This window comes from Bos grunniens, chromosome 1, assembly GCF_055505025.1.
Source record: "Bos grunniens cultivar Pamir isolate PY7600 chromosome 1, Bosgru_T2T1.0, whole genome shotgun sequence".
NCBI lineage: Eukaryota > Metazoa > Chordata > Mammalia > Artiodactyla > Bovidae > Bos > Bos grunniens.
In genome coordinates, this window is record NC_141165.1 from 154,508,012 (window position 1) to 154,524,322 (window position 16,311).

The 16,311-nt window shown below is 47.4% G+C and overlaps 1 long non-coding RNA gene across 1 annotated transcript; it reads left to right on the forward strand.

The window, feature by feature from the left end:
* The first annotated feature begins 1,582 nt into the window (after positions 1-1,582).
* LOC147380349 (uncharacterized) lies at positions 1,583-7,301 on the forward strand. The gene is made up of 2 exons (XR_015168485.1): positions 1,583-4,069; positions 6,990-7,301. It is a non-coding gene; the product is annotated as an uncharacterized LOC147380349 (long non-coding RNA).
* The last annotated feature ends 9,010 nt before the right edge of the window (positions 7,302-16,311 follow it).

Consider the following 16,311-nt stretch of genomic DNA (forward strand, 5'->3'; position numbering starts at 1 on the left):
GATGAACTATGGACTGAGGTTTGTGACATTGTACAGGAGACAGGGATCAAGACCATCCCCATGGAAAAGAAATGCAAAAAAGCAAAATGACTGTCTGGGGAGGCCTTACAAATAGCTGTGAAAAGGAGAGAAGTGAAAAGCAAAGGAGAAAAGGAAAGATATAAGCATCTGAATGCAGTGTTCCAAAGAATAGCAAAGAGAGATAAGAAAGCCTTCTTCAGTGATCAATGCAAACAAATAGAGGAAAACAACAGAATGGGAAAGACTAGAGATCTCTTCAAGAAAATCAGAGATACCAAGGGAATATTTCATGCAAAGATGGGCTCAGTAAAGGACAGAAATGGTATGGACCTAACAGAAGCAGAAGATATTAAGAAGAGATGGCAAGAATACACAGAAGAACTGTACAAGAAAGATCTTCACGACCCAGATAATCAGTGTGATCACTCACCTAGAGCCATACATCCTGGAATGTGAAGTCAAGTGGGCCTTAGAAAGCATCACTATGAACAAAGCTAGTGGAGGTGATGGAATTTTAGTTGAGCTATTTCAAATCCTGAAAGATGATGCTGTGAAAGTGCTACACTCAATATGCCAGTAAATTTGGAAAACTCAGCAGTGGCCACAGGACTGGAAAAGGTCAGTTTTCATTCCAATCCCAAAGAAAGGCAATGCCAAAGAATGCTCACACTACCGCACAATTGTTACAGTTACTGTCCTGTATTATAAGAAAGACTCTTTCCCTGGTGGCTCAGGTGGTAAAGAATCTGCCTGCAATGCAGGAGACCCAGGTTCAGTCCCTGGGTTGGGAAGATCTCCTGGAGAAGGAAATGGCAACCCACTCCAGTATTCTTGCCTCCGAATCCCATGGACAGAGGAGCCTGGTGGGCTACAGTCCACGGGGTCAAAAAGAGTTGGACGGGGCTGAATGACTAACACACATTATAAGGAAGAAGATGAAGGTCATGGGTCAGGAAGAACTGGGACACATACATGCGCCTGGTGCTGGGCTCCGGACAAGCTAAGCTAGAAAATCATATGCAAGCAAAGTGCTCAGAGGTGGTTGATCTAAGGGTGATTTATGCTTCCCCAGAGCAGCCTGGAGGTGGGACACACGGGGGCTGCTATTTAAATGGTAAAAATAAGACATTAAATTTGTCTCCCAGCCAATTCAAGTGGGAGTCCACTCTATTTCATCATGTCAGGGATGAGGGCCAGCACTACAGGGTCCCTGTCAGTCTCTATTTATTCTGACATCCAGCTAATCACTGAAGGATCCTTGACAATGTCAGAGAGTCAAGCTCAGGACTTGGCCTATTGCTCATGAATTCAGACCAGTTATTAGAAGCCCTCATGCACAGGGCTTCCCTGGTGGCTCAGTGTGGTAAAGAATCCACCTGCCCACTCAGGAGACATGGGTTTGATCCTTGGTCGGGGAAGATTCCACGTGCCATGGAGCAATTAAACCCATATGCCACAACTATTGAGCTGCTACTCTAGAGCCTGGGAACCGCAACTCCTGAGTGCATGTGCCTCAACTCCTAAAGCTCAAGTGCCTGTGCTCAGCAACAAGAGAAGCCACTGCAATGAGAAGCCTGGGTACCACAGCTAGAGAGTAGCCCTGGCTCACAGCAACTGGAGAAAAGCCCATGCAGCAATGAAGACCCAGCGTAGCCAAAAACAAATAAATAAATAAAAATTTTAAAAAAAGAAGTGTCCTTGCATAATCCAGCTTCCTCAAACTCAGTAAGCCACCCATGTAGAAGGAGTCTCAGGTGGGACAAGTTAAGGGTCCCCACTGGCCCAGATGTTGCCACTGTGACAATGACAAAAAGTGTCCTTCCTCTAGATGGATGGAGTCCCTGATACATGGCTCAGTCATAGGACAGTGTTTGTGGAAAATAAGAAAAATTGCTTTCTCTAAGGAGATGCAGCTGCGAGCTGAGTCTCAGCTCCCACACAGCCAGGAGCATTTGTGCAGTGCACAACCTGAGCTGCTGTGAACGGCAGCCCCAGTAAAGAAGATGGCGACTAGGGGCTGGCATCATGTTTCCTGGCCACCCAGAGAACCATAAGTGGTTATTTCCCAAGTGTGAGGAGTACCTCGTATCCAGCCCCACTGACGAGTGTCCTTCCTCCACCCTGCCACCTGAAATAACCAAATTCTTTTAAACATATGTGAAACACCATCTTTAAGACATTGGATGTCAGGCGAGGAGGGGCAGCACTTCCCTAACTCCCCTGCCTTGCGGGCAGCGTAGGAAAGGGGCAACCTAGGGGTGGGGGCCCCAGTGGGCCCCCTGAGTTGAAGACATAGAGATGAGGGTCTAGGGAGACCAAGGGGACCACAGCTGCAGGGCCAGGGTGTCAGGGATAAGAGGCGGGCACAGGCAGGGAGAACCCGGAGGTGAGCAGAGGCCCCCTTGAGAATGTGGTTGAGAGCTCGTCACACGTGCTTGTGAGGGAACCACCCGAACCCAGGACCAGAAAACCACGGGAAAGGCCTAGAAGGAACCACATCCAGAGCTCTATGAGGACTAGAGGTGCCCGTTCCCCGAGCCAGACTGGAAAACATCATGGCGGCTGGCCGGGCACTCGAAAGTGATGAATAATTAGCTCCAGAGAAAGGGTGGAGCTGTGACTTTGGGAGGTTCTGCCCCACAGGTGATTGCAGAAGGAAATGGCAACCTGCTCCAGTGTTCTTGCCTGGTGAATCCCAGGGACGGGGAAGCCTGGTGGGCTGCCGTCAATGGGGTCGCACAGAGTCGGATACGACTGAAGCGACTTAGCAGCAGCAGCCCCATGTAACCCACGGTTCTGTTTATCACCCTGGGCCGGCTGTGTGATGACCTCCCCACAGCCAGCCCAGCTCCATCTGTTCAGGGAGCATCTGGTTCCCCCACACCGAGGACTGGAGCCGCGGAGAACCAGCCAGTCCCCCTGACCGCACTCAGCCACCCACGTTCTTGCTGGGAGGTGGCTTGGTCTCCAGCTATTGAAACTCACTCTCAAGACAGCAAGGTCTCGGGCTCATGCGTAACTGGGCTGTTTGTATCCAAGGAAGTGCCATGTTTCCCACAGCTTTATATAAACTTCCTCTTACTGAACGCATCTGGGTTCACAGGCTGCGGAACTTTTCTTTGAGTTTCTAAACTTAGCAGCTTTCCTCCTCACTCTGTTCCCCAAATATGGGTTCAGCTAGAGCCTGCGCTCTGGGAAGCCGAAGGTCTGGCCATGTACCCAACTCAGCCTCGTGACTGGGGTGCAGTGAGGTGGGTAGGGCTGGGCAATAAGGCAGGGGTCAGATAGCAAGGTGGGGGGTAGCTGCCAAGAAGGGCCACCCCTGGAGGCAGGGGCAGGCACCCATGTGGTGACCCCCCCCCGCCGCCCCCCGCATCCTGTCTCGATGGAAAAAGAAGTGGCACCTTCAGACCCTGCCGGGGGCAGGTAGCCCACCTGAAGCCAAGCTGCATGCCAGGATCTTAGCCATGCCCCTAGGCACATTGTTGTTAGGTCGCTAAATTGTCTGTTTGCGACCCCACAGGCTGCAGCACGCCAGGCTTCCCTGTCCTTCACTATCTCCCGGAGTTTGCTCAAACATGTCCATTGAGTCAGTGATGCCATCCAACAATCCATCCTGTGTCATCCCCTTCTCCTCCCACCTTCAATCTTTCCCAGAATCAGGGTCTTTTCCAGTGAGCCGTCTCTTCGCATCAGGTGGCCAAAGTATTGGAGTTTCAGCTTCAGCATCAGTCCGTCTGATGCATGAGTCTTTCCCAGGCATGAGCTGTTCTCTAAACTGCCTATTCTTGCCTAAATGTAATCCTTTTGTGTTAAAACATAGGTTTTATTATTACTTGGGGCCAGCAAAGCCAGCAGATGAGAAGACAACGGCCTCTGAAAAGACGCAGCTCATTACTCACAGTTCCCAAGAGGAGAGGGGAGCACACGGGCCCATGCAGAGCCACAGGGGGAAGCACCAGGGTCTATCAGGAGATGGAAGGAGTGCGTGGGAGAAGTGAGAAACAGCCTTTACTGTGGTCTAACTAGAAGGAATGGGCGAAGCAGGGTAAGCAGGCTTGGGACTGGCTATTGCGAATAATTCCAGCCAACTCCGGAGGCCAGGGCTGTCTGGTACCCAGGCTAGGGCAGAGGGATAAGTGGCCCTGAGTGTGAGAGCCCTTTGAGAGCTCAGCGAAAGGAGTGATTGGGGTGGACTCGGGATTCGTTGCTTTGTACCCAACAGCTCTGCTCCCAGGAGAACTGTTTGTTGTCTCTAGGAATCAGCTAACCCGGGAAGTCCCTCCAGGGCCAGCAAAAGCCCACGGTCAAAGCATCGGAAACCACATGGATGTCTCACATCTCAATTTTGACCAGGATGGGCATGGATAGAGCCTTTGTACCCTGAACTGCTCAGCCATTTGGCTGCCCAGGGGCTTCCCTGGTGGCTGAGCTGGTAAAGAATCCATCTGCAATGTGGGAGACTTGGGTTTGACCCCTGGGTTGGGAAGATCCCCTGGAGAAAGGAAAGGCTACCCACTCCAATATTCTGGCCTGGAGAATTGCTTGGACTGGTTCCCTGGTGGCTCAGATGGTAAAGCATCTGCCTGCAATGCGGGAGATTCGGGTTTGATCCCTGGGTCAGGAAGATCACCCACCTGGAAAAGGAAATGGCAACCCACTCCAGTACTCTTGCCTGGAAAATTCCATGGGTGGAGGAGCCTGGCGGGCCACAGTCCATGGGGCCACAAAGAGTCCGACACGACTGGGCGCCTTCACTTTCTTTCACTTTTGGCTGCCCAGTGCTGTCCTCTTCCTTCCATTGGTCGTGCAATAATGCGATCCTTCATTTTACACATTTGATGTTTTAGGACCTTGTGTCTTGAATTAACGGCTAAGTTTTTATACCATCACACTGTTTATTTATGTCTTCTGTCAAACATATCATCTCAAGTAATCCTTCAACAACCTTGAGGTTAGATGTGGCAGATAAGATTGGTTAAGTATTTAATATCCATTCTCCCTTTCTTCCTTACCAGCAGAACTCCAATTGTATTCAAGGTAGTAACACACCTGGCTGAAGTACTGACTACTCTGTACCCCTTAATAGGTAGTAACAAGGATGCAACAACCAGTTCTAGCCAACGTGATATGAAGGAAAGAGGTCCTGGGGACTTTTTCAGGAGGGAGCAGACACAAGTGGCACCCACATTGTAGCCTCCTCCTTTTGCCCCTCCTCTGTCCTCCTGCCTGATATATAGGTCGGGCGCTTAAAGACATGAGAGCCAACTTTCAGGCATAAAAGCAGAAAGCTTCAAGCCCCGGATGATGGAGTAAGAAGGCAGAAGGAGCCTGGGTCCTCAGCTGCACCAATCCCAAACTTTCTGCCTCCAACCTCCTGTTATATGAGAAAAACGGTACCTCTATTTTAACGAAATTACTGTGACTATGTCTTTGGTGCATATGTGTGTGTGCTCAGCCATTCCGAATCTTCGAGACCCCATGGATTGAAGCCCACCAGGCTCCTCTGCCCATGGAATTTCCTAGGCAAGGATATTGGAGTGGGTGGCCATTTCCTTCTCCACGGGGTCTCTCCCCCTCAGGGATGGAACCCACATCTCGTGCGTCATCTTAATGGATGAAATAGACAATGTTTTTACTTTCTTTTGTGAAGGAAACTGAAGCTTATAACGTTAATAAAATTATCTAAGGCCTGGCAGCTCTTAAATGACAGCTCCTCTAGCCTCTATGGACTGAACTGTGTCTTCCCAAAATTCATGTGGTGAAGCCTGAACCTTGAGCATCTTAGAATGTGACTGCATCTGGAGACAAGGTTAAATGAGGTCGGTTAAATGAGGTCATTGTTGTGTGCTGGTCTCAGCTGCTAATAACCATTGTTGTGGCTGGACCAGCCGTTGTGGTTATGATTGCAAGACACACTGCAGCAATAACCATCAGGAAATTGGAGAAAAAAACAAAACTACTATTTGAAGGACCCAGAAATTACATGGTTTCCCCTGGGGGCAGACAGCGAGGCTGTGGTAGAAAGAGTGTGAACACAGGTCCAGGGTTCTGCTTATACCGGGGTCAAGGGTGGGGGCCTAGGGTTTCATGGGCTTACTATTGCTGAGTTCAAAACATAAGAGTGGGAACTTCAAGAGAAGAGAAAAAACAAGCTCTTTAGAAAGATCTCTAAAACAAAAGAGCCTCAGTGGGGGAAGATGGCTTTGGCTCTTTATCTAGTCCCGTGGCTGGCAGTGTATTTATTCAATCAAAGCTTAAGTCAGGCACTCACATTACAAGAAAGAGAAAACCTAGTTTCCAGGGCTTACGGCTTACACCAGTCATAAGTGGAGAAGTGTTAGTCACTCTGTCCAACTCTGCAATTCCATGGATTGTAGCCCACCGACCTCCTCTGTCCATGGGGTTTTCTAAGCAAGAATACTGGAGTGGGTTGCCATTCCCTTCTCCAGGGGATCTTCCTGATCTAGGGATCGAACCCTGTCTCCTGCACTGTGGGCAGATTCTTTATCATCTGAGCCACCAGGGAATCCCTAAGTCATAAGGGTGGGGCCCTAATCCAACAAGACTGGTGTCTTTGTTTTTATTCAGTTGCATTGAGCTCTTTGTGACCCCATGGACTGCAGCATACCCGGCTTCCCTGTCCTTCACTATCTCCTGGAGTTTACTTAAACTCATGTCAATTTGGTTGGTGATGCATCAGGGTCTTTTCCAGTGAGTCGGCTCTTCGTCCTTATAGGGAGAGGAAGAGACACCTTCCTTTAAGATACCTTATAGGGAGAGGAAGTGTGTGTAGACAGCAGAACAACCTTAAGGACCCAGAGAGAAGGTGGCGGGTGCAAGCCAAGCCACAGAGGCCTCGGAAGACACCAAACCTGCTGGCACCTTGATCTTGGACTCTGGGTCTTCGTTTTCCCCTCAGCTACTTGCATGTTTGGGGTTGACCCTGCTTCCTTGTCTCCCCTTAGCTCCCCTACCTCATCCTCCATACTCAGCCTCCCCCGGGAGAGGGGGCTCCAGAGCACCACCCTGGAATTCCATCCCTGTCACGTTTTGGAAGAGTACCTGAAAGCAGGATGAAGTGTGGAAGGATGAGCATCATCTGTATAGTGTGGTTTGTGGTTTACAGCCAGTCACATGGGACTTGAATTTTGTCAAATGCCTTGTAGGCATCTATGGATATGATCCTGTGATTTTCCTCTTAGCTCTGTTAATATGATAGATTTCTTACTATTAAACCATCCTTGCCCTTCTGGAATAAATCCTACTGGGACATGAAATGCCATACTTAATGTACTTTTTATTCAATGTCCTTATATTTTTATTTTTTAAACTTGCATTAATATTTATTAGTAATATAGGACTCTGTCAGTTGCAATTAGTAATATTATATTAGCTTCATAAAAGTAACTTAGAAGCTTACATTCTTTTTCAATTTGCTGCAAACTTATGCAAATCTGCAATTAATTGGTCTTTAAAGGTTTCATAGAGTCCCCTGATGAGTCTGTGCCTGTAAATTTAGAATTTTCTGTCTGTCTTCTATCGAAGTTGTCTGTATACATATTCTATCTCTATTTGGGTACATTTTATTTTCCTAAAAATGTATCTATTTCATCTAGGTTTTCAAATTTATTTGCCTAAACTAGTAGGCCACAGGACTGGAAAAGGTCAGTTTTCATTCCAATTCCAAAGAAAGATAATGCCAAAGAATGCTCAAACTACTGCACAATTGCACTCATCTCACACACTAGTAAAGTAATGCTCAAAATTCTCCAAGCCAGGCTTCAGCAATACATGAACCGTGAACTTCCAGCTGTTCAAGCTGGTTTTAGAAAATGCAGAGGAACCAGAGATCAAATTGCCAACATCCCCTGGATCATCAAAAAAGCAAGAGAGTTCCAGAAAGACATCTATTTCTACTTTATTGACTATGCCAAAGCCTTTGACTATGTGGATCACAATCAACTGTGGAAAATTCTGAAAGAGACTGGAATACCAGACCACCTGATCTGCCTCTTGAGAAACCTGTATGCAGGTCAGGAAGCAACAGTTAGAACTGGACATGGAACAACAGACTGGTTCCAAATAGGAAAAGGAGTACATCAAGGCTGCATATTGTCACCCTGCTTATTTAACTTACATGCAGAGTACATCATGAGAAACGCTGGGCTGGAAGAAGCACAAGCTGGAATCAAGATTGCCAGGAGAAATATCAATAACCTCAGATATGCAGATGACACCACCTTTATGGCAGAAAGTGAAGAATAACTAAAAAGCCTCTTGATGAAAGTGAAAGAGGAGAGTGAAAAAGTTGGCTTAAAGCTCAACATTCAGAAAGCTAATATCATGGCATCTGGTCCCATCACTTCATGGGAAATAGATGGGGAAACAGCGGAAACAGCATCAGACTTTTATTTTTTTGGGCTCCAAAATCACTGCAGATGGTGATTGCAGCCATGAAATTAAGAGATGCTTACTCCTTGGAAAGTTATAACCAACCTAGATAGCATACTCAAAAGCAGAGATACTACTTTGGCAACAAAGGTCCGTCTAGTCAAGGCTATGGTTATTCCAGTGGTCATGCATGGATGTGAGAGTTGGACTGTGAAGAAGGCTGAGCACCGAAGAATTGATGCTTTTGAACTGTGGTGTTGGAGAAGATTCTTGAGAGTCCCTTGGACTGCAAGGAGATCCAACCAGTCCATCCTAAAGGAGATCAGTGATCAGTCCTGAGAGTTCATTGGAAGGTCTGATGCTGAGGCTGAGACTCCAATACTTTGGCCACCTCATGCGAAGAGTTGACTCATTGGAAAAGACCCCAATGCTGGGAAAGATTGAGGGCAGGAGGAGAAGGGGACGACAGAGGATGAGATGGCTCAATGGCATCACCAACTTGATGGACATGAGTTTGGGTAAACTCCGGGAGTTGGTGATGGGCAGGGAGGCCTGGCGTGCTGCGATTCATGGGGTCGCAAACAGCTGGACACGACTGAGCGACTGAACTGAAACTAGTAAAAAAATATTAGCTGAATTAAAAAAATTCTTCCCTTCAATTATTTTCCTCTTATCATTTCTTACATTGTGTATTTGTGGTTTTCTTCTTTTAAATTATACCAGCTAATGTTTTTCCAATTTTGTTGATTTTTTTAAACTACTGTTTTTTGATGTATTAATAACATAACTCATTAAATTTCTAGTTTGAACTTCATTAATTCCTTCCTTCTGCTTTCTTTGTTTTACTCTCTTGGTCTTTTTCTAGTTCCTTGCTTAGCCATTTAATTGATTTATTTCCATTTTTATGGTTTCTGATATTTATTTCTGTATATTTTTCTAGATCCTGCTTCAGTAGACTCATAAATTGACGTGTTCTTTTTCATTATCCATTACTTTCTAGAAGTTGTGCAACTTCATTTAGAAAAATCTGTGTCTTACAAGTAGCTTATAGTAAGTGTTAGTCGCCCAGTCGTGCCTGACTCTTTGTGACCCCATGGACTGCAGCCCACCAGGCTCTTCTGTCCATGAGATTTTCCAGGCAAGGATACTGGAGTGAGTTGCCGTTTCCTTCTCCAGGGGATCTTCCAGACCCAGGGATCAAACCCAGGTCTCCTGCACTGCAGGCAGATTGTTTACCAACTGAGCTACCAGGGAAGCACAGGAGGAGGGCCTTTTGTTGGTTTTGATATTAATGTGAATTTCTAGGAGGTTTGTGTTTTGTTTTGTTTGCACTGTGATCGGACAATGCTAGCTGCATTTTTATACTTCAGGAAATTTAAAATTTTCTTTGTGATCCTCTATGTGCAAATCTGTTAGATGCAGTGAAAGTTACAGGTGAAGTAAAATGATATCTGGGAGTTTTTTTGGAAAGATCTCAGAATGGGTACCCTGGGAGGACAAAGGGAACACGATCAGCAGAACACTGATCACTTTTGAAATTGAATGGTGTATACTTGGGGGTTCATCATGATTTTTATTTTCTGCACTTTCAGGATAAATTTCCATTTTTCTGGTAAAAAAAAAAAAAAAAAGTTGACATCCTCTCCCCGGGTGGTAGTATTAGAATTATTTTTAGTTTCTTTCTTTACTTGTTTCCTATTTTACCCCAATGTTTTAAAAACTGAGCACATACTAATCGCAGAGTTAAAAGTCCCCTTGTACAGGCATTTAAAGTAAAGACAGGGACTCCCCTGGTGGCCCAGTGGTTAAGAATCCACTGCAGAGGGCACGGGTTTGATCCCTGAACAGGGGACCAGGGTCCTGCACCGCACAGCTAAAAGAAAAAAAAAAAGACAATTTCTTAAGTGAGTAAAAATGAAAATACAACATGTCGGCTTAGAGAAATTATATGGGAAAAGTAACAAAAAAGAAATAAATTTAGCCTGATAATTGGGTTCTGACTGGAAGATGCTCTGGGTTCCCTAGGCCTTGACGTAGGGCTTGCCCTCACCAGGCCAGGTCCGTTGGTTCTCACAGGTGACCGGAAGTGGCCACTTGGCCTCAGGGAGGATGGTGCAGAGATGGCAGATGGATGAGCTGGCCTTGGGAAGACAGGACGTTTCACTGGAGTGAGGAAAGCTCTGTAGGAACATTACTTGCGGCCCATTTGACACTGCCGGTCTAAGTTGGTGTTTCGGTCTCCACACCTCCTCGTGGGGAAGGGTGTCACCCCGCTTCTGGAAGGTACATCCTTGGGGTGGGGGTAGCGTGGGCCTCTGCACACCTCAGCTCCACACGCACAGCAGGACACTTCCTGGAGACATCCTCTCCTATTTGAAAAACGTTCTACGAAGGTTTGGGGAGATTTTCTATTTGAGAAACACAGGACTGGAGGGAGGCCTCAGAGAACAGACAGAACCTGCTGCCCCATTTCAACTGTGCTGATGGAAATAGTCCATTATAAATGCCTGTCCCTAAAATGTTTTCTCTAAAAAATGTAGACGATCTATTATACACGGTGAATTCTGTACCTTGGTGGCTCAGATGGTAAAGAATCTGCCTGCAATGCAGGTAGACGCAGGTTCAATCCCTGGGATGGGAAGGTTGCCTGGAGAAGGAAATGGCAACCCACTCCAGTCTTCTTGCCTGGAGAATCCCAAGGACAGAGGAGCCTGGTGGGTTACAGTCCATGGGGTTGCAAAGAGTTGGACACGACTAAATGACTTTCACTTTTTCAATGGTCAATTTGTGCCATTTATTTTTTTGATGTTTGTCAATTTTTTACTTCCTTTCAGTTCAGTTCAGTTCAGTCATTCAGTTGTATCCAACTCTTTGCAACCCCATGGACTGCAGCAGGCAGTCTTCCCTGTCCATTGCCAACTCCTGGAGTTTACTCAGACTCCTGTCCATCGAGTCAGTGATGTCATCCAACCATCTCATCCTCTGTCGTCCCCTTCTCCTCCTGCCCTCAATCTTTCCCAGCATCAGGATCTTTTCAAATGAGTCAGCTCTTCACATCAGGTGGCCAAAGCATTGGAGTTTCAGCTTCAACATCAGTCCTTCCAATGTACACCCAGGACTGATCTCCTTTGGGATGAACTGGTTGGATCTCCTTGCAGTTCCTTTAGCATAAAGGTAATAAAATCCCATATTCAATGATTAAATCAGATTTACCTTCCAAGGAAAAATCAACAGCCATGCCACCTGAAAACTCCTCAGATCAATACTAAGTTACCTCTAGAAATGCCAAGCATTTTCAGACTTGGAAATAGTTGCAAGAAAATGTGGACATCTGTTCAGGTGAGCTGAGTTCAGTTTGTGAGGGTCTAACAGCTAAACTCTGGAGAAGGAAATGGCAACCCACTCCAGTGTTCTTGCGTGGAGAATCCCAGGGACAGGGGATCCTGGTGGGCTTCTGTCTATGGGGTCGCACAGAGTCACACACGACTGAAGCAACTTAGCAGCAGCAGCAACAGCTAAACTCAGACCAGCTCTCAGTTTTGGGGGTCTGATTTACACAGTTTTACCTCCCTTAGCAGTTTTACCCCCATCTCTTTTATTTTACAATCATAAGTGATTTAGTTTCAATATAAGATTCTGACAGCAGGAACTTTTCTTGGTGTGGCTTTGTTGTTGTTCAATCGCTAAATCATGTTCAGCTCTGCGACTCCATGGACTCTAGCATGCCAGGTTCCTCTGTCTTCCACCATCTCCCGAAGTTTGCTCAAATTCATGCCTATTGAGTTAGTGATGCCATCAAACCACCTCATCCTCTGTCATCCCCTTGTCCTCCTGCCCTCAATCTTTCCCAGCATCAGGGTCTTTCCCAGTGAGTCAGTTCTTTACATCAGGTGGCCAAAGTATTGGAGTTTCAGCTTCAGCATCAGTCCTTTCAATGAATATCCAGAATTGATTTCTTTTAGGATTGAGTGGTTTGATCTTCTTGCTATCCTTTAAATGACTCTCAAGTGTCTACTGCAACACCACAGTTCGAAAGCATCAATTCTTCAGTGCTTAGCCTTCTTTATGGCCCAGCTCTCACATCCATACTGGAAAAACCATAGGAAAAACCACTGGAAAAACCATAGCTTTGACTTGCACAGCTTGCAGGATCCTAGTTCCCTGACCAGGGATTGAACCAGGCTCTTGGCAGTGAAAGCACAGAGCCCTAACCACTGGGCATCCAGGGAATTCCCAGCAGGAGCGCATTTTTTATTTTGCTAATTTACTACTGAAACACACAGAGCCTAGAGGACCTGGCCCAGCACAGTGTAAACAGCGGAGGGGTCAGGGCCAAGGCAGGGACACAGCTGTGGTTATGCGGCTGCTGAGCAAGGCCGGTTGTAGGATCAGGGGTTTCAGTGACAAAACTGCAAACGGGGTTTTTGGTGCTTTGCATTCTGCCTTTAGTGATGATGCTGGCTCACGGCGTCTTGAAATCCTGCCCTGTGACTGGAATAGCAAGCCAGCTGTGGTGCTTGTTTCCTTATTCTGAACGCAGAGTTCAATCTATTCAAAGGAATGACAGACTCAGATTCAGCCTGTGGGAATTTATTCATCTGCTAACCTCTGCCATGAGAGCGTGGCCCAGAATCCTAAGGGCAGAGTCCTGTGACCGGCGTGTGCTAGGCCTGCCAGCAGGCTGGAGTCCCTCCTCCAGCTGGGACGCAACCCCAGACTTGTTTTTAATCACTCAGGGCAGTGGTTTCAGAGTCGAGCCAAGTGTCTATTTGTTTAAAGCATCTCAAGGATAGGCTCACTTGGGCTTCCCTGGTGGTCCAGTGGTTAAGACTCCACTCTGAGCTTCCACTGCAGGGGGCGTGGGTTCAATCCTTGGTTGGGCCACTAAGACCCTGCATGCCTCATGGCCAAAAAAAAAAGGGCTCAATTCTCTCTCCCCCTTTTCTGTGGTTGGTGAACCAAAGCAGACTTAGGACCCGTGGCCCCATCACTGTTGGCCTCAGACACTAAAATAATCGATGGCTGCCGTCTGCCTGTTCTGGAGAAGGCACCCCTGTTTGGGGCCCTTCACAGATGTATGTTCTGTGGACCTTCCCTTCCTGAAGTTCACTAGCACATTGTTTAGCATCTAGGTATACATAGACTATTCCAATAGTCATGTATGGATGTAGAGTTGGAACATAAAGAAAGCTGAGTGCTGAAGAATTGATGCTTTTGAACTGTAGTGTTAGAGAAGACTCTTGAGAGTCCCTTGGAATGCAAGAAGATCCAACCAGTCCATCCTAAAGGAAATCAGCCCTGAATGTTCATTGGAAGGACTGATGCTGAAGCTGAAACTCCAGTACTTTGGCCGATTCATTGGAAAAGACCCCTGATGCTGGGGAAGATTGAAGGAGGGAGGAGAAGGGGACAACAGAGGATGAGATGGTTGGATGGCATCACCGACTCAATGGACATGAGTTTGAGCAAACTCCAGAAGATAGTGGAGGACAGGGAAGCCTGGTGTGCTACAGTCCATGGGGTTGCAAAGACTTAGGCAAGACTTAGTGACTGCCCAACAACAAAACTGCCTAAGATTGTGGCAGCTGATTCCAAGCTTGATGGCACTTTCTTCACAGAGCAGTTGGCAAGGAACTAGGTAATTCTGTGACAGAAATACTGCCTGGGGTTTCAGTTTGCCAGCTGAAGGGGCATGGGGTGATGTCAAATTTTATTATGAGCATTCCTGGTCTCCTTGAAAGAAGAAACAATCATGTGAGAAGACAAGTTACATAGCATGAGATCACAGACCCAGTCTGGCCCCCAACAGACAGCAGACACTGCGTTTCCTTGATATTGATCCACAGATGTATGGGATTTAAAAATAAAAAGTCACATCAAGACTTAATGCTTAAGCTGATTCATAGCCTGCTGTTTGGCAAGATGACTTCCGCTAAGTTGATTTCTTGGGAAGTCCTGGGTGTGGCGCTTGACTCTCTACCCTTGAAGTGAAAGTGAAAGTTGCTCAGTCGTGTCCAAACTCTTTGTGACCCCATGAACTATAAAGTCCATGGGATTCTCCAGGCCAGAATACTGGAATGGGTAGCCCATCCCTGAGCTATCAGGGAAGTCCCTCTACCTTTACTAGCGACATGACCAAAAATGACCCATCTGAGGTCACCAGCAGCTTCCTCAGGGGCTGACATGAAGGGAATCAACCTACAGAAGCACAGAGTGAGCCGGGATGGCCCACCTCATTTCCTTATAGACAGATGACCATGAAGGGGTGGCTGCAGTGCTTGTAAGGGGCGACTACTTCAGGAAGGACAGACCTCAGGGTGGGGGTGTGGTGGGGGCTTTCCTGGTGGCTCAGCTGGTAAAGAAGCCACCTGCAATGCAGGAGACCCCGCTTCAATGCTTGGGTAGGGAAGATCCACTGGAGAAGGGACAGGCTACCCACTCCAGTATTCTTGAGCTTCCCTTGTGGCTCAGCTGGTAAAGAATCTGCTTGCAATGCAGGAGACCTGGTTCGATCCCTGGGTTGGGAAAATCCCCTGGAGGAGGGAAAAGTTACCCACTCCAGTATTCTGGCCTGGAGAATTCCATGGACAGAGGAGCCTGGTGGGCTACAGTCTGTGGAGTTGCAGAGTTGTACACAACTGAGTGACTTTCACTTCCACACTTCAGGATGGATAGAGCTCAGGGGGTTATGAGGCAGAGAGATTATTGTTTGTTTCATGTCAGTATCCAATAAAAGGAGTGTGGTGTGATTTTTTTTTGATAGTTTTATTTATGTGCTGGGTCTCCGTAGCTGCTCTGGCTTTTCTCTAGTTGAGGTCCACGGGCTCTAGGGAGCGTGGCCTCCAGCATTTGGGCATGTGAGCCCAGCAGATGCCGCTCCTGGGCTCTAGAGCAACAGGTGAAACGGCTGTGTTCCCTGGGCCCAGTGGTCCTGCAGCACACGGGGCCTCCCGAATCAGGGCTGAACCGTGTCTCCTGCATTGGCGGCAGATTGTTTACCACTGGGCCACCAGGGAAGTGCAGAATTCACAATGACGTGGAAACAGTGATTCTTAAGAAGAGCTACTGTGATCATGTGGCTTAACGTTTATTTGCAAGCCGAGCGTGGCTGTCATGCCTGCACATCAACTAGACATTGATTAGAGCGGGTGCTTCTCAAGTGAAGTCACAGGATCTTACTGCAAACTTTATATCATCTGAGGACACAAGCTCTCCACGGAGACGTTTAAGATCATAATGAATGTTACGCCTAAAAGTGACATTGGTAAGTCAAGTATACTTCAATAAAAATTAAAAGAATGGAAGTCAACAAGAAAACCAATGCAAACTTGATTATACAAAATTTGACACTCAATCAAGAGTGAGGTACAGCCAAGTTACAAGCCACTTTAGAAGATGCAGTCTCAAGAACAGCAGAAATGCGAGTAGGTAGTCAGCTCTGGGAGGAGATGGCAACCCACAAGAGTCTGAGCGAGCCTCGCTGGTGTGTGAAGGGCAGGGGCAGACCTGGCCAGTCCCTGCCTAACACTACGGGACCAGGCCTGGGAACTGAGGGTCCCGGCTCCTGCCTTGGGCTCTAGCACAGCAGTGGGCACAAGGGAGACCAGGGCAGGGAGCATCCGTGTCACTTAGCTCCTCCTCGGAGTGAGCACGATGCCTTTCCTCCTGCTGGGAGAAGAGTCCTCTATGGGCCAAATGAAGCAGGACCAGATGTGTGGGCCGCCCCTGGCGGCACAGCCTGAGAGGTGTCCTTGAGCTGCAGAAGCATCCACACTTGCAGAGATGAGTTGGGAGAATTTAAAACTCAAAAAGGTGAACCAGAAAGCCAGGCGGGATGGCAAGTGAGCCAGGGCATCCTGTGGCTGGATGGCCACCGAGCCAACATGGCTCGCCTCC